We start from the raw sequence: 22,096 nt of genomic DNA, 5'->3' as shown, positions 1-22,096 counted from the left end.
GAGGCGGAGTTTGCAGTGAGCTGAGATCCGGCCACTGCACTCCAGCCTGGGCGACAGAGTGAGACTCCGTCTCAAAAAAAAAAAAAAAGTTACCTACAGCTAGATAATTCTGAAATTAGCAACTGTTATGTTCTATGATAAATCTCAATGTCTAAGATTTGCTTCATTATTATCTATCACTTTGCACAAACATCATCATACAATCCTAGGAAACATTGCTATTCTCAATCCAGTAACTATTCAGTAGGGGACCATCTCTCTCATAAGCCCTCCAGGGTGGGTGACTGCTGACTCTAAAAATTTTGGAGTAAAGAGCTGATGAGTTTCCATGCGTTTTCTGAATATAACTTTCCTCCCAAAATTCCAAAGTTGGGTCCATAAACAAGTGCTTGCCATTAATATCTATGGATCTATTTTTATGCCTGAGTACAAATTCATTTAAGACATTTTTTCCCACCAGAGACTTGAAACCCCTACATGCATGTTACTCTTGAGACTCAGACTTTTCCTCCCATACATTACCAATGATATCACTGGTAATATTACAGATGGTGATAACTGCTCAAGTAGCATAGAATAATGCATGCTTGATCAAAGATGATTTAAAATCATAGGTCAGGTCAGGCGCGGTGGCTCATGCCTGTAATCCCAGCACTTTGGGAGGCTGAGACAGGTGGAAAACCTGAGGTCAGCAGTTTGAGACTAGCCTGGCTAACATGGCGAAACCCTGTCTTTACTAATAATACAAAAATTAGATGGGCATGGTGGTGCACGCCTGCAATCCCTGCTGCTCAGGAGGCCAAGGCTGGAGAATTGCATGAACCTGGGAGGCAGAGGTTGCAGTGGGCTGGGATCACGCCATTGCACTCCAGCCTGGGTGACAAGAGCGAAACTCCATCTACCAAGAAAAAAAAAAAGAATAAATAAAATCATAGGGCCATCCACTGACTTTATTTTAAAGGACAATCTCTACCTCCAGCTGCTGTTTACTAAGTTGAATATCTGCAATTCTTGTTTCCAATAATTCAAAGCATTTTAAAAGCATGGGTGTGTTTCAAAATGTCCTCCAATCAAGTGGTTTTCAATTGCCTTGCCTCAGGGGACCATAAAGTATGTATTTGAGTATCTTGAATTCATCCATTCTCAGAACACATCCAGCACAAAATTACACTGTGAGGAACTTTAGGCCCAACAGCTGCAGAAGTTAGAGGAAGGGAAATAAGGTCAAACAGGAATGTGCTGTCTGTGCGTAAAATTAGCATAGCCTTATAGGTTAGCCATAAGATAAACATAAAGCATGCTAGAAAAAAAGCAGGTTAAGGTGAAAATAATATGTCATTGAGCTAGACTTCTCTAGGAATTAAGGACACCAGGTCACTCACATTGCTACAAGAAATACATTCCATTAGGCTTGTTATGAGGATGTTCTCTACATTTCCATAGCATGCTCGCAACAAGACTGGATTACATCTACCACTGCTTGCGGACCCTGAATTTGATTGTTTATTTGTGCCATATTTACTCTATAAAACCCACAATGACCATTTTAATTTGCTATATAACAATTATTACATGGTAAGCATGTTTGTCTGTATAGGCAGATTTGGTGGTGTTCAGTTCCAGATTCTAAAACTTTGTTTTTTGCCTAGGGGAGCTCCTTGAAAGAGGAGCTCTTAGTGATCTACATCATACAATATTAATCACCACATTTTCCTGATGCACTGCAGATATTGAATCACTTGGAGTATGCCTTACAAAAAATGTATGAAAACAGCTTTTACTACATCTCAATAGCTAATGTAGAACTCATTATATTCTAGGATGATAGCCAAATCTTTTTATCAATGAAAAAAATTAGTAAATATACATCTGATGACATTTCAAGGCACTCTCAAATAGAAAACTATTAACCCATTGCGCTAGGATTATTTTGATAACCCCAGCAGTTATCACATATTCAGAAATTCTTACCAACTTCTCACTTTTATCTCACAATATTTCTCCTTTCCAACCCTAGGATACTGGAGGGTTAAAGTCTGGTATTTAATGTCTTCTGTTACTCCTGTCCTGTCACTCTTCCCGACCTTCTTTTAATTCTCAATATTCTTGATGTTCCAGAAAGTAAAACCAGAAATTAGAGAACCACCATTAAAATAAATCCGATCAGAACCAATTTGCTTAATTGTCAGAACTTAATATTTAACTTTCAATTTGAAAAATGAATCCACTCTTAAATGTAGTGCTTTCACAAAAAACTTCTCTTCCTTTTTCTTTCACAAGCTCAAGAGTTCCTAGGAGAACTCCACCCCCTACTCCCAACAAAAAGGTATTCAGCTAACCAATTATGCACATAAACCACCAATTTTCACATGTAAATATTCTTGTACATTATCATTTTACACATTTGAATGCGATTTTTACATTTAAAGTCCAGTGACAAGGCTTTGGAGATCTCAGCCTGTGGGCTATGGACAGATTAAGATTTCTTTCTAATGATCATTTCCTTTTGGTGCTAATGTGTTTGTTCCTTATTAGTGCCACTCACTGGCCTGGATTTAAGCCAGATTAAAATAAATTCCTTTGATTTGCCTGGTTTCAAAGACACAAAAGAATTTCCCACTTTGAAAATCCCCACAGAGTTTTGGGTAAAGAATGTGTCACCTCAGGATGTTGATACTCTTCATTATGACTAACGCTGTTAGGAATTCCTCAACCTTAAGAGATAAGGTTGATGTTGCTCCCTTCTGTTTTAGAAAAATGCAAAGGTAACGTCATCTGCTGTGAGTCCGATACCATTGTTAACTGTGCTTAATTCCTGAAATAATATAATACAAATTGAAATTTGTTTTAGGGATTTTGTAAATGCGTGACCACAGTTATAGCCTTAGTTCTACTGCTTAAAATTGGATATTTGAATATATTTCAAGTATTTGCAGAAAAATCACAAAAGCACGTCCTTTTTATCATTGAATATGTCAAGGAATAATTTTAATAAGCTTCATTCAGTTTTCCTATTATGCATGATTAAAGTGTAAGTTAATACATAATTCAAAACTATTTTGAAGTTATTAAAATGAAGAAATTCCTTTAGATTAATATGTGTTCACTCTTTGTTTCTATTTTACAAATCTGCAGATGAAACCAAATATTATTTAACACTAAAACATGTAATAAGCTAAGGAGCACATCACCTGTATCACTTCAATACAAGAAAATAATGACAACTTTCTTTATCCAGAAAATTATGCATGTTAGGAGGAGGTCTGTATTCAAAAAGGCATTTTCTTTTGCTTTTCTTTTTTTCTTTTTTTTTTTTTGATACAGCGTTTCACTCAGTTGCACAGGCTGCAGTGCAGTAGCGCGATCTCACCTCACTGCCACCTCCATCTGCCGTGTTCAAGCAATTCTCCTGCCTCAGCTTCCCGAGTAGCTAGGATCAAAAAGGCATTTTCTAACCCCAAAGTTAACTCTACCCCCACAATCCAAACAACATTTGAACTTTTTTTTGTTCATATCATATGTAAGCGCTAAGAAAGCAGTTTTAACAGAAATTAAACATATATAGTGTTCTCTTTAAATATATTTAGAAAATTACTCTTACGGTTAATATAATTTTTCAATTGTTTTAATTCTTATACATTTTAATGATCAATAAAAGCTGGCCATACTTGCTAATTTAATTGCCATCCTAAATATATGCAATCCGGTCTAAGAACTTCCAATATCTCTTTAAGAGTCACTATAGAATTGAAAATATAGTGGATTCCTTTAAAGGGCTTATATAAGGGGATGGTAGGTGAGTGAGAGGACAGGATTATTGAAAGAAAAAAAAAAAAAACAAGAATGATTTAAAACAATTGAGTTCATGGAAACAGAATGAAAACTGGTTATCAGAGACCAGGGAGGGCAGTGCGGAAGGGAGAGATGCGGGGATGGTTAATGGATACAAACATATATTTAGATGGAATGAATAAGATCTAGTACTTGATAGCACAACAGGGTGACAACAGAAAACAATAAGTTATTGTAAATTTAAAAATAACTAAAAGAGCATAATTGGATTGTTTGTAACACAAAAGAAGGATAAACGCTGGAAGTGAATAGATACCCCATTTACCTTGATGTGATTATTACACATTGCATGCCTATATCAAAATATCTCATGTACTCCATAAATAGATACACCTACTATGTGCCCACAAAAATTGAAAAGTAAGAAAATAAAAATAGATTTAAAAAAGAACGATAGCTTTTATGTCGGAACTTATATTTGATGTGTTTGTGTGATGTGTTTGTGTTGTGACCTGTATAATAGGTGAATGTATGTAATACTTTTACAATTAGTCAAGGAAGAAGTAACAATGAAGGAAGAAAAAGACTGATAAATTGCCTGCCTGCTTACGAATAATAAAGAAAAAATATGATAAATGGATTAAAAGGATTGCAGTCCAACTGAGAAAAAATTACTGGATCACGTATGACACATAGAGAAAAAGGGCTTACAAGTCAATAGCGCGAAACATCAATAGAAAAGTGACAAAGACTGTCAACAGACATTCACAAATACGGAAATATAAATGGTTAATAAACTTACAAAAATATGTTTAACCTGATGACAGATGAAGACATACATGTTAATACACTCAACTGTTTTTTGACAATTATATTGGGAAAGATAAAAATGAAAGAAAAAGCTTAATGTTGGCAAGTATTTGCTAAAGCAGGTACTCTCATATTCTGTAAGTGGGAATACAAATTTATGCCAAAACTGTAAAGGATAATTTGACAACATATATTAAAATTCAAGATGCTCTAGTATGATCCAGAAATTCTACTTTTAAAATCTTATCCTGGCAAGGCATGGTGGCTCATGTCTGTAATCCCGGCACTTTGAGAGGGTGAGGCGGGTGTATCACCTGAGGTTAGGAGTTCGAGACCAGCCTAGCCATCATGGTAAAACCCCATCTCTACTAAAAATGCAAAAAATTAGCCTGGCGTGGTGGCACGCCCCTGTAATCCCAGCTACTCGGGTGACTGAGGTGGGAGAATTGCTTGAACCCGGGAGGTGGAAGCTGCAGTGAGCCGAGATCATGCCACTGCACTCCAGCCTGGGCAAGAAAGCGAGACCCAGTCTCAAAAAAAAAAAAAAAAAAAAAACTTATCCTAAGGAAATATTATAGGTAACGTGAAAAACTGGAAACAATGTAAATTTCCCAGAGTAGAATTATTCATGAGGTCTAATATTCTGTACCCATTAAGTCTATCTATGTGAGCTATTTTATCTGAGATGTTCAATTGGAAACAAAAGTACAGAACAATTATACCTATATTAGATTGGTGCAAAAGTAATCACAGTTTTTGCCATGGAAAGTAATGGCCAAAATGGCCGGGACTGGTGGCTCATGCCTGTAATCCCACCACTTTGGGAAGCCGAGGTGGGCAGATCATTTGAGGTCAGGAGTTCGAGACCAGCCTGGCCAACATGGCAAAACTCCGTCTCTACTAAAAAAAGAAAAAAAAATTAGCCAGGCATGGTGGCACATGCCTGTAATCTCAGCTACTTGTGAGGCTGAGGCAGGAGAATTGGATGAACCGGGCAGGCAGAGGTTGTACTGAGCTGGATCCACCACTGCAGTACGGCCTGGGTGGAGAAAAAAAAAGAAAATAAAAGAGGCCAGGCACGGTGGCTCCCGCCTGTAATCCCAGCACTTTGGGAGGCCAAGGCCGTCAGATCACCTGAGGTCAGGAGTTCGAGACCAGCCTGGCTAACATGGTGAAACCCCGTTTCTACTAAAAATACAAAAAATTAGCTTGGTGTGGTGGCATGCACCTGTAATCCCAGTTACTCGGGAGGCTGAGGCAGGAGAATTGCTTGAACCCGGGAGGCAGAGGTTGCAGTGAGCCGAGATCGTGCCACAGCAACAAGAGCTAAACTCTGTCTCAAAGAAAAAAAAAGGGGGGGAAAGAAAAGAGAGAGAGGAAGGAAGGAAGGAAGGAAAAAGAAAGAAAGAAAGAGAAAGAAAGAAAGAAAGAGAAAAGGAGGAGGAGGAGGAGGGATGGAGGGAGGGAAGAAGGAAAGAAGGAAAGGAGAGAAAGACCACAATAACTTTTGCACCAACCTAATTACATGTGTTAGTTTAAGCAATATACACATAAGGAAGTTATCTTTAGAGGAGAGAACTATAAAAGACATATTTTCTTTTAACGTTAAAAACCAATATTGTAGAACTGAAAGAAAACATATAAATAATAATTAAAAGAATGCACAAAGCAAGTTATTCAGGAATCTACCATAATGAAATTGTCAGGTATCAGCCAAAGTAAACTGCCGCACTTTCATGTTTCTGTCCCCAAAAAGGAAAGGTTATATAAAACACCATTAAAATGGTGAGCCTGTAGAAGAAGCTATTTCACTAATAACTCCATCATTGACTACACACTGTATTGAGCTAATATGGGAAAAGATTTGCTTTTACAGTCTGTGGAAGATTAAAATTCCATATTCTTCATGCCAAGTATCAGAGTCAACATTTGGGCCTTGGCCTGACTTGGTAATCCTGATGGATCTCAGAAGATGTGGAATGAAGACTAAAATCCCCTAAAACCTGTTTATAAATGGTTGTAATGGAAGTTTGGATTATCTGGCATTTCATTTTAGGGGACTTTTCTTCAGTCTTAGTTTTACTTTCTTTTAAAAAAGAAACAAAGTAAATCTGATTATGTTATTCCTCTATTTGCAAATCTATTATGGATAACCATTGTCTAAAATATAATGCTCAAACTCCTCCTTATCAAGGCAAACAAGGCCCTTCTGACAACCTACCTTAACCAGTCTTATCTAGGGTGTGTCTCCACTCACCTAACTCCATAGCCCTCCTAATACACACACACACATAGAATTCAGTGAAAAGTTTGAAGACACTGTGCCAACACAGTGAATTTCACCTCTGTGAAGCCTTCCCCAAGTCTGTGTAGCACTTATCATATTTTATTTTAGTATTTTATTTTGTTTTGAGACAGAGTCTCGCTGCCGCCCAGGCTGGAATGCAGTAGTGAACTGCTTGACCTGAGCTCAAGAGATCCTCCTGCCTCAACTTCCCAAGTAGCTGGGACTCAAGGTGCATGCCACCATGCCCAGCTAATTTTAAAAAAAAATTTGGCTGGAAATGTTACCCAGACTGGTTTGAACGCCTGGTCTCAAGCAGTGCTCCCCTTCAGTCTCCCAAAGCGCAGGGATTACATGTGCAAGCCACGACTCCCAGCCCTGTTTTATTTAAGTTCATATTCTCTTCTCTGAACGGTTCAAATAAACGGGCCAAGTACTCAACATCTGGTAAGTGAAACAGTACTATATTATAATTGTTTATATCAATAAATCAGAAAAATGCTCTGAGAAGGGTTTTGAACCCAATGCCAATTTTATTGTGTGTGTTTGTTTGTTTTTAAGAAACAGCGTGTCACTATGTTGCCCAGGCTGGTCTTTATCTCCTGAGCTCAAGCAATCCTCCCATTTCAACCACCCCAGTAGCTGAGGTTATAAGCATGAGCCACCACACCTTACGCTGAACCCAATGCCAATTTTAAAGATTTACAAACCAGTCATTTCAAATGAAGAATAATGAAGTCCAAGTGGAAAGAAAAACAAACAAAAAGTTTTAGTTATACCCAAAACAAAAAATACCCAAAAGGAACGCTTACACTAGGCGTCTGTATGGACACAGGCATAAAAGCACTGACTATGATGATGACAGACTGACTGCTCTGCCACCCTATCGCTAAAGTGGGCCCACCGATCCTGACCACACTGCTCAGGTCCAGCCCTAAGAGGCAGCATGGACAGAGCATGCTTTGCTTTGTCAGGATGGCTATGCAATGAAAATGCAGCTCTCTGAAGAGGGCCAAGTGAAGGGATGCTTGGGCTTGCTGGAAAGAACCCTATTGGTTAGAGAAAAGCCTAGTGGAAATAGTCAGCTCACGGAATCGAAGGAAGTTGACCTAATCTCTTTCTCCTGAGAATTTCTGCCTGGATGAAGAAGGCAAAACTGGATCTCTGCATATAGAAGCACATGATAAACAGTTGTTGCTAGAAAAACTGTGGTTGTAATATGGGATAATATCTATTAAGAGAATAATACTTTTGCTGGGCATGGTGGCTCCTACCAGTAATCCTAGCACTTTGGGAGCCTGAGGCAGGTGGATTACTTTAGGCAAGGAGTTAAAGACCAGCCTGGGCAACATAGTGAGATCTCTGTTCCAAAAAAAAAAGTTAATTTTAATTTTTTTTTTTTTTTTTTTTGAGACAGAGTTCACCCTGTCACCCAGGCTGGAGTGCAGTGGTGTAATCTCAGCTCACTGCAACCTCTGCCTCCCGGGTTCAAGTGATTCTTCTGCCTTAGCCTGCTGGGTAGCTAGGACTATGGGTGCCCACCACCACGCCTGGCTCATTTTTGTATTTTTTAGTAGAGATGGGGTTTCACCTGTTGGCCAGCCTGGTCTCGAACTTTTGACTTTAAGTGATCTGCCCACCTTGGCCTCCCAAACTGCTGGGATTACAGACGTGAGCCACTGTACCTAGCCGCTACAATTTTTTTTTTTTTTTTTTGAGACGGAGTCTTGCTCTCCTGCTTTGTTAGTGACAGAGCGAAATGCCGAGATCGCAGCTCACTGAAACCTCCACCTCCCAGGTTCAAGCAATTCTCCTGCCTCAGCCTCCTGAGTAGCTGGGATTACAGGCGCATGCCACCACACCCGGCTAATTTTTTGTATTTTTAGTAGAGATGAGGTTTCACCATGTTGGACAGGCTGGTCTTGAACTCCTGACCTCGTGATTTGCCCACCTTGGCCTCCCAATGTGCTGGAATTACAGGTGTGAGCCATCGCACCCAGCCCCCCAAAATTTTTTGAAGTCAGCCAGGCATGGTGACATGCACCTGTAGTCCCAGATGCTCTGAAGGCTGAAGTAGGAGGATTGCTTGAGCCCAGGAATTAGAGGTTACAGTGAGCTATGATGATACCACTGCTCCAGGTTGGGAGACAGAGTAAGACCTTGTCTCTAAAAAAAATAAAAATAAAAATAAATAAATAAATAAATGTCAGGCCTCTGAGTCCAAGCTAAGCCATCATATCCCCAGTGACCTGCACGTATACATCCAGATGGCCTGAAGCAACTGAAGATCCACAGAAGTGAAAATAGCTTAACTGATGACATTCCACCATTGTGATTTGTGTCTACCCCACCCTAACTGATCAATGTTCTTTATAATCTCCCCCACCCTTAAGAAGTTTCTTTGTAATTCTCCCCACCCTTGAGAATGTGCTTTGTGAGATCCACCCCCTGCCCCCAAAACATTGCTCTTAACTCCACCGCCTATCCCAAAACCTACAAGAACTCATGATAATCCCACCACCTTTGCTGACTCCTTTTTCTGACTCAGCCCACCTGCACCCAGGTGAAATAAACATCCATGTTGTTCACACAAATCCTGTTTGGTGATCTCTTCACACGGACACGTGAAACAATAATGCTAATAAAAAAGAGAATAATACTTTTGACTCTTTGATAATGGTCATTTTTCTCTGCTTTTCCTTTTTTTTTTTTTGTCCCCCCTCATCAGAACAGAACTTTAACTAAAATACTGGCAGCTAACCACATTTAGAAAGACCAGATTGATGTGGAGAATTTGGAAATGGAAATAGGTTAGAAGAATCTGCCTGCAACAAAGATTTTTAACTTTATTTTTATTTTATTTATTTATTTATTTATTTATTGAGACAGGGTTCTACTCTGTTGCCCAGGCTACAGTGCAGTGGCGTGATCACAGCTCACTGCACTCTTGACCTCTCAGGCTCAAGAGATCCTACCACCTTAGCCTCCAAGTAGCTGGGACTACAGACTGGCTAATTTTTTGTATTTTTAATAGAGATGGTTTTTTGCCATGTTGCCTAGCCTGGTCTTGGTCTTTAAATATTTATTTCTTTTAGTATTAAAAGTTAGCTCTTCACTGACAAAGCTAAGAGCACAACACAGGTTTGTTTATCAGAGAGTGATAGGAAGAGAGCAATGAGGAAATTGCTCCTCCCTCCCCCATCTAAGGGAACATCAGGAAATTGGTAATTTAGCATAACATGGGTGGGCAGAGATCTCTTTTTGTTTCCCAGATGGAGTCTTGCTCTGTCACCCAGGTTGGAGTGCAGTGGCACAGTCTCGGCTCACTGCAACCTCCGCCTTCCCATTTCAAGTGAAACTCCTGCCTCAGTCTCCCAAGTAGCTGGGATTACAGGCGTGAGCCATCATGCCTGGCTAATTTTTGTATTTTTAGTAAAGACGAGGTTTCACCATGTTGGCCAGGCTGGTCTTGACTCCTGACCTCGTGATCCCCCTGGCTCGGGCTCCCAAAGTGCTGGGATTACAGGCGTGAGCCACAGAGCCTGGCCTAGAAATATCTTTTAAAAGCATTCATGCCAGCCGGGCGTAGTGGCATGCTTCTAAGTGCTTCAAACCTTAAATATCCAGACAAACCAGACTTTTTTTTTGCCTATTCTAACTCTGTTTCTCTCCTTACATTGGACTCTTCTAGAATGTAGGAGATTTTTTTGTTTGTTTGTTTTTGGGTTTTTGGCAGTTTTTACGGTTTTATGTAAACACAAAACATGCATATGAGCTATCTATTCATTTTCTTTGCTGCACTGCCTGGCATTGGGGTTGGTGACTCTGATGGCCAGCTGAACTTTCCATGATGGCTTTGAGGTTCTTGGTTTTTGTGAGCGATCTCAGCACAGTAAGATCTGTTGCACATCAGCAGCACTTCCAGCTCCTTGATATTGTGGACCAGGAACTTCCGGAAGCCACTGGCAGCATATGCTTTGTTTTTTGTTGTTGTTGTTTGTTTGTGTTTAATTTTGTTGTTGTTGTTGCTCCCATAACCAATGTTGGACATCAAGATCTGGGCCTTGAACCTTCTATGAACCCTGTTGTCAATACCTCTGGGTTTCTCAGTTATGCTTCATTTTGACATATGGGTCTGACTGGTGCTGGATGAACTTCTTGGTTCTCTTTTTGATGATCTTGGGCTTCACAAGGGGTCTGATGCCGAGGAGGAGATGGCTGCCACCTCTGTAGGCAGCCCAGAGGAAGAGCTAGAATGTAGTTTTTAACTCACAATTCAGAACTCTCCTGAACCTACAGACTAGGTTAAAGTTCCTGCTAGCTACCTGCAGCATATAGCCCTTACTACTCTCATAGCACCTGTTAAGTAAGGAACTACTGAAATCACTTACTTAATTACCTGATGTATGCTCCACCTGGGCAAGGATCTTACATGTCTTTTTTTTTTTAGACAGAGTCTCGCTCTTGTTGTCGAGGCTGGAGTACAGTGGCGCAATCTCGGCTCACTGCAACCTCTGCCTTCCAGGTTCAAGCGATTCTCCGGCCTCAGTCTCCTGAGTAGCTTGGATTACAGGTGCCCGCCACCACGCCTGGCTAATTTTTGTACTTTTTCAATAAAGACAGGGCTTCGTCATGTTGGCTAGGCTGGTCTCGAAATTCTGACCTCAGGTGATCCACCCGCCTCGGCCTCCCAAAGTGCTGGGATTACAGATGTGAGCCACTGCACCCAGCCGCATGCCTTATTCAATTGTGTATCCACAGTGCCTATTATAAACCTGGGCACAGGACAGATGCTCAGTAAATAATTGTGGAATTAATAAATGAGTATTCTCTTATACCTCAATGTTGCTAAATATTTACGTTAGATGAATGGTGTGGTAGTTTGTTCTATTGATGGACCCCAATGAACCAAATCTCCTGCTATTTACATCTTTGTGCCGTCCCTTCTTGAAACTGACACATTTTAACCAATAGGATACAGCTAAAGTTGCCCTGTTCCGGTTCCAGGCCTAAGTCTTAAGAAACCTTGAGCTTCCTCCTTTTGTACAAATGGAAGAAAATCCTCACAAACATAGTCCAACTCCTTCAACTACCAAGCTAGGAAGAAGCCCAAGTCTTCTATATGGTGAGGCCATGTGTAAGAGAACTAAGAACCCAGCTGGCAGCAAGAACTGAGGAACTCAGCTGAGCAAGAACTGAACCCCTTCTCCCACCAAACTCCACCAACTAGCACCAATGTCCCAGTCATGTGAATGGGCCACCTTCAAAGTGGATCATCCGACCCCAGTCAAGCTGCTCCAGCTGATGCCAAGTCCTGCATAAATCTCAGAACCAGGAGCGAATAAATGATAGCTATTGTTTTAAAGCACTGAACATGGGAATGGTTGTTATGCAGCAACTGATAATTGAGATAGAGGATAGGTGGATATTTACCTTTCATAAAAATAAAATACAAACCATGTGCTCTATGTGCATGTATACCCAAAGATTTCCTGCAATGAAAGGCAGCAGATTTACAGAGAGAACTTATATATTTCCTGAACATACAATAGTCTAATATGTTATTAAACCAAGCATTATAGAGTGTTAGCATTTTTTCTTAGTTATGAAAAATAACTAATGTTTGCGAATATGAATGATTTACTATGTGCCCAGCACTTTGTATGCATAAATTCTCACAATAGCGATATGCTAAACATATTATCCCCAATTTATAGACAATGAAAATGAGAGTTAGAGAGGAAGTAACCAGGCCAAGGTCACATACTGAGCAAGATTCAGAGTCCAAATTTGAACTCAAACCATGCAACTTCAGAGCCCAAGGTCTTAATAACACTAGAGGGACTTTCTGAAAAAAAGCCACCACTACTTACCACTACCAAAACCAGTCATCAGAACAATGTAATTGTGCTCCTTCAAGGGAGAATTACTGTCACTATTTCTCTTTCTCTCCATTTCCATTCTCTTTCTCTCCAGCTTCAGCTGAGCTCCTCCAAGACTAGTGGTCTAGTGATGCAATCAGCAATCTCACTACATGACAGCCCCCCAACCAGAGTTTAGGAGAAAAATGATTCAGTCACGAAGGTGTTACCTCTAAAAAGGATTTGCAGAATGAACATTAACCTTACCACACATGCAGCACCTACTGAAATAGTGCGATTGCAAGGAAATGCCTCTCAAACAAAACATCTCTTCCCTGAGTGGTAGATGTCTGAAATCTGCCATTGTGAAGGGGAATGAAAAATGATCTGCCACATATTTCTATATACCTGATTCTCTGGAGTCAATTTCCTCATCTGTAATATTAGAGAACTGATTTGTTAAATTCTGTAAAACTTTATGGTTCTATTTTTTTTTTTTTTTTTTTTTTGAGACGGAGTCTTGCTCTGTTGTCCAGACTGGAGTGTAGTGGAGCAATCTCGGCTCACAGCAACCTCCACCTCCCAGGTTCAAGCAATTCTCCTGCCTCAGCGTCCCAAGTAGCTGGTACTATATAGGCACATGCCGCCACACCTGGCTAATTTTTTGTATGTTAGTAGAGATGGGGTTTCACCGTGTTGCCCAGGCTGGTCTCAAACTCCTGAGCTCAGGCCATCTGCCCACCTGGGCCTCCCAAAGTGTTGGGATTACAGGCGTGAGCCACCGCACCCAGCCCTGGTTCTATTTTTTAATTTAAATTTAAGATAAATTTAGCAGCTATTAGGTTATTAAGTTAGGCAAGGGATTATAAAAATATAGTGATTTAATTGAAAGGTACTTGTCATAGATGGGTTTTATTTCTGTTCTGAAACCTAAAAGAAAGGATAGGATTCTGGGAACATAGACTATGTAAGTTATAGTCTACATAAGTAGACTACAAATATAACAGACTATATAAAATAAACCAATCACAAAAAGACAAATACTGAATGATTCCACTTATATGAGGCACCTATATAGAAAAATTCATAGAAATATAAAGAATAGTAGTTACCATGGGCTGGGATGAGGAGGAAATGGAGAGCTGTTCAATGAGTACACAGTTTCAATTTTGTAAAATGAAAAATTTCTGGAGATTACTTGCAGAACAATGTGATTATACCTAATACTACTGAACTGTACACTTAGAAATGGTTGATAAATTCCATATTTTTTATCACAATTTAAAAAAATAAATAGAATATACACACCCCATGAATGGTACAGAGAGTACTACTTCAGTGGCTTGGGGAAATGAGAGATTCATTGCTGTCATGTGAATGACATCAGTGTAACAAGAAAAGCCCCCTTGTGGGAAGATGGGTGGCAGCCCTTGAAGATGATGAATGTTGACAGGTAGAGACAGGAAGATGAAGAGATAAGCAAAATTGGGGAGGTGGAAGAAGCTGTAATGCATTGGGAGATAGGAAGGAACCCAGTCTGATTTAACACTTAAGCAATGTGCACAGAAAAGAAATGTTTAAAGAATCACATCCAGGGAATATTTTATTCTATTCTATTCTATTCTATTTTTTATTTTTATTTTTGAGACAGAGTATCTCTCTGCCACCCAGCCTGGAGTGCAGTGGCACAATCTCAGCTCACTGCAATCTCTGCCTCCCAGGCTCAAGCGATCCTCTCACCTCAGTATATTTTGTAGAGACAGGGTTTCACTATGTTGCCCAAGCTGGACTCGAACTCCTGGGCTCAAAGGATCCACCCACCTCAGTCTCCCACAGTGCTGGGATTACAGGCATGAGCCACCTCACTCAGTCAGAATTTTAAATTCACTGAAGTTAGAGTTATATTTCCAGTGTGTATCATTTCTTCATAATTGAGGCAACATGTGCGATTGCTCTAGGGAATGAACTTTTTATTGCTTCAATTTTAGATTGATAAGATCACATTATGATGTATCATTAGGAACAGCTAATAACAGTAATGATCTAATAAGTGTAATGCAATCTAAGACACTTCACAAATAAACAAAAATTAAACCAAACTGGGCAACATGCCCAGATTACTTCCTACACACACCAACAAAATACTACAAAAGTAAAAATGGAAACAAATGTCTCCCAAAAATGGTGGTTATTTTTGGGTAGTAAAACAATGGAACTTTTTTCTTTTTCTCTGTGTTACTTCTTATTTCTGTTTTAAAAATAAGCATGAACATCTTTTGATAATGGGAAAACATTTAAGGATATAAATTACTATTATACATGGCATCAGAATACAAGAGAACCACTTCTTGAAATCCCAAAAGAAAAATGGTGAGGAACCCACCTCTATCTCACCAACTGGGGATTCCAGCTACTTGGTGGCAGGCAAATTGCCTTTCATTGATTTTATACACCCTAACAGGGCTCCTCACAGTCTACTTTCTCCAGTAAGTAGTTTTTGACTATTAATGACTCTGGACACAGGAAAGGAAAGGGTCTAAGCCATCCCAGGAATACATTTTGGCCCTGAATTTAACTAGAAAGAGGGAATAGCAGAAATGCTCCCACTACTCACCATGCTAAAGATAATATTTTTCAGCACTTGTCGAGTCCCATCAGTGAGCCAGCTAAGGAGCTCAGTTCCTTCTCCAAAAGATTAGAAAGTAGGCATCTTGTTCTCTTAAGGAGAGACTGTGAGTAGGCTTAAAATTGAATTCACACTTTTCATCTCTAATGGAAATCAATGTTACTATTCCTTCTGTTTCCTTCCACAGATATACTATGCATATATATATGCAAATATGTATTTTACACACACAGACACCACATCATATAATTAATCTCTGTTAGCCGGACGTGGTGGCTGACGCCTGCAATCCCAGCACTTCGGGAGGCCGAGGCGAGTGGATCACCTGAGGCCAGGAGTTTGAGACCAGCCTGGCCAATGTGGTGAAACCCCATCTCTACTAAAAATACAAACATTAGCCGGGTATGGTGGCGGGCGGCTGTATTCCCAGCTACTTGGGAGGCTGAGGCAGGAGAACTGCTTGAACCCAGGAGGCGGAGGTTGCACTGAGTTGAGATCGCACCATTGTACTCCAGGCTGGGCGACAGGGTGAGACTCCGTCTCAAAAAACACACAAACAAACAAACAAAATTGGTCTCTGTCTTCAGTTTTTCCTTTTCTTTTCTATGCAATATATTTAACCTATAGCTATGGCGTTAATTATTGTTGATCTGAGTCAAAGTTGAACTCTTTAATTGAATTGAAGAAAATTTCGTTAATTCATTCCACAAATGTTTAATTTGAGCTAGGTGCTGGGTCTGTATCAGTGAAAAAAACAGTTTCTGCAGAAGCTTGAAGTCTAATTTGCAGTCATGGTAAGTTATTAGTATAAAACTTACATAATTTCTATTAAAAATGTGTACATATAGGAAATAACTAGAGTAAAATTACTCATGAACTAATGCTTTGTCACTAGTAGAGCCATGAGCTACATATGGAGCAGATACCGGGCCTCCAAATACCAGGGTAAAGAAGCAGAATTGGATAGGCTTTGGTTAAACCAGGATTTTACATGTGGGAGGCACTTCAGATATAATCATATCCCAGTTATTTATTCTTAGGTGAGGAATCCAAGTCTCAGGGAGATATAAATAACAGTGTTATTTATTTATTTTTTATGTATTATTATTATTTTTTTGAGACTGAGTCTCACTCTGTCACCCAGGCTGGAGTGCAGTCGCCTGATCGCGGCTCACTGCAACCTCAGTTCAAGCGATTCTCCTGTCTCAGCCTCCCAAGTAGCTGGGATTACAGGCACATGCCATCGTGCCCAGCTATTTTGTTGTTGTGGTTATTTTTATTTATTTATTTTTTATTTTTTTATTTTTTTGAGACGGAGTCTCGTTTTGTTGCCCAGGCTGGAGTACAGTGGCAGGATCTTGGCTCACTGGAACCTCCACCTCCCGGGTTCAAGCAATTCTTTGCCTCAGCCTCTAGAGTAGCTGGGATTACAGGCATCCGCCACCATGCCCGGCTAATTTTTTTGTATTTTTGGTACAGACGGGGTTTCACCATCTTGGCCAGGCTGGTCTTAAACTCCTGACCTCATGATCCACTGGCCTCAGCCTCCCAAAGTGCTGAGATTACAGGCGTGAGCCACCACGCCCAGCCTGAAACACTGAGTGTTATTTAGAAGCAGAGATTCATGCTCTTTCTAGTCCAGGGTAGACCACATTGTTTGGTGTTGGTGAAGACCCAAGTAGATGACTTCTAAAAGTGCATCCCAACCCTCAGTTGTGAGGCTGCATTCCGTTTTGTAGAAAACACTGTAAGGACAGAACACCTCTTTGGGAGCAATCAATAGCAACATTGCAAAGAGTTTATGACCGTGAACTCAAGAACCTGACTACTACAATTAAAAATCCCTACTCCGGGCCGGGCGCGGTGGCTCAAGCCTGTAATCCCAGCACTTTGGGAGGCCGAGGCGGGTGGATCACGAGGTCAGGAGATCGAGACCATCCTGGCTAACATGGTGAAACCCCGTCTCTACTAAAAATACAAAAAACTAGCCGGGCGTGGTGGCGGGCGCCTGTAGTCCCAGCTACTCGGAGGCTGAGGCGGGAGAATGGCGTGAACCCGGGAGGCGGAGCTTGCAGTGAGCCGAGATCGCGCCACTGCACTCCAGCCTGGGCGACACAGTGAGACTCCATCTCAAATAAAAAAAAAAAAAAAAAAAAAAATCCCTACTCCGGCTGAGCACAGGTCTGTGATTTCAGCACTTTAGGAAGCCAAGGTGGAAGGATTGCTTGAGGCCAGAAGTTGGAGACCAGCCTGGGCAACACAAGGAGACTCCCTTCGCTACAAAAAAAAAAAAAAAAAAAAAGGGAAGAAGTAAATAGCTGGGTATGATAATGTGGTGCCTGTAGCTACTTGGGAAGCAGGAGTGGCTGGGCCCAGTAGTTTGAGTAGTTTCAGGTTGCAGAGAGCTATGATCATGCCACTGCACTCCAGCCTGGGCAACAGAGCCAGACCCTGTTTCTAAAAAAAAAAAAATCCCTACTCTGTCAGTTCCCATATCTGTAAAATAGGAATAATAATGGTATCCATTTTATAGTCATTGTGAGAGTAAAATGAGCTGATACACACAGTGGTGTGCTGGTAAATGTTTCACCAACCTGGGAATAAGAAAGCTTTGTAGCACTTACCAATTTCCTACCTGATTTCAAACCACCAACATGAGTCAACTAACTTACAGAATTCCTGATATTTTAACCATCGGCTCTTGTGAGCTGGTACTTACATACCACAAGATATGAAATATTTATGAAGGCCGGGCGCGGTGGCTCACGCCTGTAATCCCAGCACTTTGGGAGGCCGAGGCGGGCGGATCACAAGGTCAGGAGATCGAGACCACGGTGAAACCTCGTCTCTACTAAAAATACAAAAAATTAGCCGGGTGCGGTTGTGGGCGCCTGTAGTCCCAGCTACTCGGGAGGCTGAGGCAGGAGAATGGCGGGAACCCGGGAGGCGGAGCTTGCAGTGAGCTGAGATCCGGCCACTGCACTCCAGCCTGGGCGACAGAGCGAGACTCCGTCTCAAAAAAAAAAAAAAAAAAAAAAAAAAGAAATATTTATGAAAATCCCTGAGCCAGGCATGGTGGTGCACACCTATTGTCCCAGCTACTTGAGAGCCTAAGGCTTGAGCCCAGGAATTGAAGGCTGATTGTGGAATTGAAGGTGCGATGATTGTGCCTGTGAACAGTCACATAGGCACTCCTCTAGCCCAGGCAACAAAGTGAGACCTTATTTCTGCACTTTGAGTGTTACATGCATACAAAACATGTAGATATTAGTTACTATACATACTTTTTTTTTTTTTGAGACAAGGTCTCACTCTGTTGCCCAGGTTTAGTGCAGTGGCACAATCATGGCTCACTGCAGCTTCAAACTCCCAGGCTCAAGCAATCCTCCCACCTCACAGCCTCTGAAATAGCTGGGGACTACAGGCATGTGCCACCACACCCCACAATTTTTGTATTTTCTGTAGAGATGGGGTCCCATTTTGTTGCTCAGTCTGGTCTCAAACTCCTGAGCTCGAGTGATCTAGATCTACCCACTTCAGCCTCCCAAAGTGCTGGGATTACAGGCGTGAGCCACCATGCCCAGCCGGTCACTATATATACTACTAAAACATACATGACAGCATTTTCTCTGATTTTGGAATGTTCGAGTACACTATAATTTTCAAAATAACTAAATTCATAGTGATGCCCAGTGGTACCGTTATCCCCAGGAGGTCCTAAATAAAAATATAAGCTAACTAAAACAGTATGTTTACTATGCAAACGCAGCTTGCAGACAGTTTCCTCCAATGCCTCTGCTTTTCCACCCTTAATTCCCTCTAGATAGAGTCTAGAGACATCATAAGTGTGTGACTGATTCCCATCTGAATGACATTATTAATTATATATTTTGGGGGACAAAGTTTCTATTTATTTCCTTATTTTATTTTTTTGGAGACGGAGTCTCACTCTGTCACCCAGGCTGGAGTGCAATGGCGCAATCTCGGCTTACAGCAACCTCCACCTCCCGGGTTCAAGCGAATCTCCTGCCTCAGCCTTCAAAGGAGGAGTAGCTGGGACTACAGGCGCTCACCACCACATCTGGCTAATTTTTGTATTTTTAGTAGAGATGGGGTTTCACCATGTTGGCTAGGCTGGTCTTGAACTCCTGATCTCAGGCAATCTGCCATCTCGACCTCCCAAAGTGCTGGGATTACAGGCGTGAGCCACTGCACCTGGCCAGCAATTTTCAAATGTACAATATGCAATATATTGTTATTAACTGTATTCACCATGATGTTCAATAGGTCTCCTGAACTTATTCTTTTCTTTCTTTTTTTTTTTTTTTGAGACAGAGTCTTGCTCTGTTTCCCAGGCTGCTGGAGTGCAGTGGTGTGATCTCAGCTCACTGCAACCTTTGCCTCCCTGGTTCAAGCGATTCTCATGCCTCAGCCTCCTGAGTAGCTGGGATTACAGGCACGCACAACCACACCCAGCTAATTTTTGTATTTGTAGTACAGACAAGGTTTCACCATATTGGCCAGGCTTATTCTTCTTAGATTTCATGTCCTTTGACTAACATCTTTCCAATCCCTGCCCTCTCTGCCAATCCCTACCCCTGATAACTAACATTCTACTCTTTGCTTCTATGTTTTTGACTTTTTAGATTTCATATATAAGTGAGATCATACAGTGTTTGTTCTGTGCCTGGCTTATCTCACTTAACATAATGTCCTCTAGGTTCATTTGTATTACTGCAAATGACAGGATTTCCTTCTTTTTAGAAGGCTGAATAGTATTCTGTTGTGCATATATACCAGATTTTTTCTTTTCTTTTCTTTTTCTTTCTTTTTTTTTTTTTTTTTTTGAGATAGAGTCTCTCTCTGTAGCCCGGGCTGGAGTGCAGTGGTGCGATCTTGGCTCACTGCAACCTCTGCTTCCCGGGTTCAAGCGATTCTCCTGCCTCAGCCTCCCAAGTAGCTGGGACTATAGGCACGCGCCACCATGCCTGGATAATTTTTATATTTTTTAGTAGAGACGGGGTTTTGCCATGTTGGTCTCGAACTCTCGACTTCAGGTGATCCACCTGCCTGGGCTTCTTAAAGGGCTTGGATTACAGGCCTGAGCTACCATGCCTGGCCCAGATTTTCTGTATCTAATCATCCACTGATGCACACTTAAACTGATTCCATACCTTGGCTATTGTGAATAATGCTGCAATGAACATAGGCATGCATCTATAACTTAATCATACTGATTTCATTTTCTTTGGATATATATCCAATAGTGAAATTGACAGATCATATGGTAGTTTTATTTTTAATTTTTTCAGGAAACTTCATATTGTTTTCTATAATGACTGTTACTAATTTACATCCTAACCAACTGTTTATTAGGTTCCTGTTTGTTTGTTTGTTTGTTTGTTTGTTTTGAGCCAGGTCTCCTTTTGTCACCCAGGCTGGAGTGTAGTGGGGCAAGCATGCCTCACTGCGGCCTTGACATTGAAACTCAAGCATTCCCACCCCCATCCCCTGGGCACCACATGCATGTGCCACCATGTGGGGTAATTTTTAAATTTTTTGTAGAAATGCAGTCCCACTACATTGCCCAGGCTGATCTCCAACTCCTGGGTTGATGTAGATCTCCGATCTCAGCCTCCAGAGTAGCTGGGACCACAGGTGTATGCCAAAAAAGTGCCAGGAGCCGGGCGCGGTGGCTCAAGCCTGTAATCCCAGCACTTTGGGAGGCCGAGACGGGCGGATCACGAGGTCAGGAGATCAAGACCATCCTGGCTAACACGGTGAAACCCCGTCTCTACTAAAAATACAAAAAACTAGCCGGGCGAGGTGGCGGGCGCCTGTAGTCCCAGCTACTCGGGAGGCTGAGGCAGGAGAATGGCGTAAACCCAGGAGGCGGAGCTTGCAGTGAGCTGAGATCTGGCCACTGCACTCCAGCCTGGGCGACAGAGCGAGACTCCGCCTCAAAAAAAAAAAAAAAAAAAAAAAAAGTGCCAGGATTACAGGCTTGAGCCACCACACCCGACGAAGGGTTTCTTTTTTACTACATTTCTATATTCTCACCAACAGCTGTTATTTTAAAATTTTTATTGATTCAATCTCCTTACTCGTTATCAATCTGCTCAAATTTTCTGTGTGTGTGTATGTATATGTGTGTGTGTGTGTGTGTGTGTGTGTGTATATTTGTATTTTTTACTATTTATTTATTTATTTATTTTTTGGAGACAATTTTGCTCTGTCACCCAGGCTGGAGTCCAGTGGCACCATCTCACCTGACTGCAGCCTCAACCCCCCGGGGCTCAGGAGACCCTCTCACCTCAACCTTCAGAGTAGCTGAGACCACAGGAGCAAGTCACCAACGCCTGGCTAATTTTTTGTATTTTTAGTAGAGACAGGGTTTCACCATTTTACCCACGCTGGTCTTGAACTCCTGGCCTCAAGTGATCATCCCACCTTACCTTCCCAAAGTGCTGGGATTACAAGCATGAGCCACTGCGCTAGCCTCAAATTTTTTCATGATTCAGGCTTAGTAGATTGTGTGTGTCTAAGAATGTATCAATTTCTTTTTTTTTTTTTTTTTTTTTTTTTTTTTTTTGAGACGGAGTCTCGCTGTGTCTCCCAGGCTGGAGTGCAGTGGCGTGATCTCGGCTCACTGCAAGCTCCGCCTCCCGGGTTCACGCCATTCTCCCGCCTCAGCCTCCCAAGTAGCTGAGACTACAGGCGCCC

The 22,096-nt window shown here is 41.3% G+C and overlaps 1 protein-coding gene and 1 pseudogene across 1 annotated transcript in view; both read right to left on the bottom strand.

The window, feature by feature from the left end:
- Positions 1-22,096, bottom strand: part of ANK2 (ankyrin 2) — a 706,278-nt gene that overhangs the window by 653,502 nt on the left and 30,680 nt on the right. The window lies entirely within an intron of this gene.
- LOC112625168 lies at positions 10,666-12,841 on the bottom strand (annotated as a pseudogene).

The sequence above is a fragment of the Theropithecus gelada genome, chromosome 5, assembly GCF_003255815.1.
Source record: "Theropithecus gelada isolate Dixy chromosome 5, Tgel_1.0, whole genome shotgun sequence".
Taxonomy (NCBI): Eukaryota; Metazoa; Chordata; class Mammalia; order Primates; family Cercopithecidae; genus Theropithecus; species Theropithecus gelada.
This window is presented reverse-complemented; position numbering and strand designations above follow the sequence as displayed.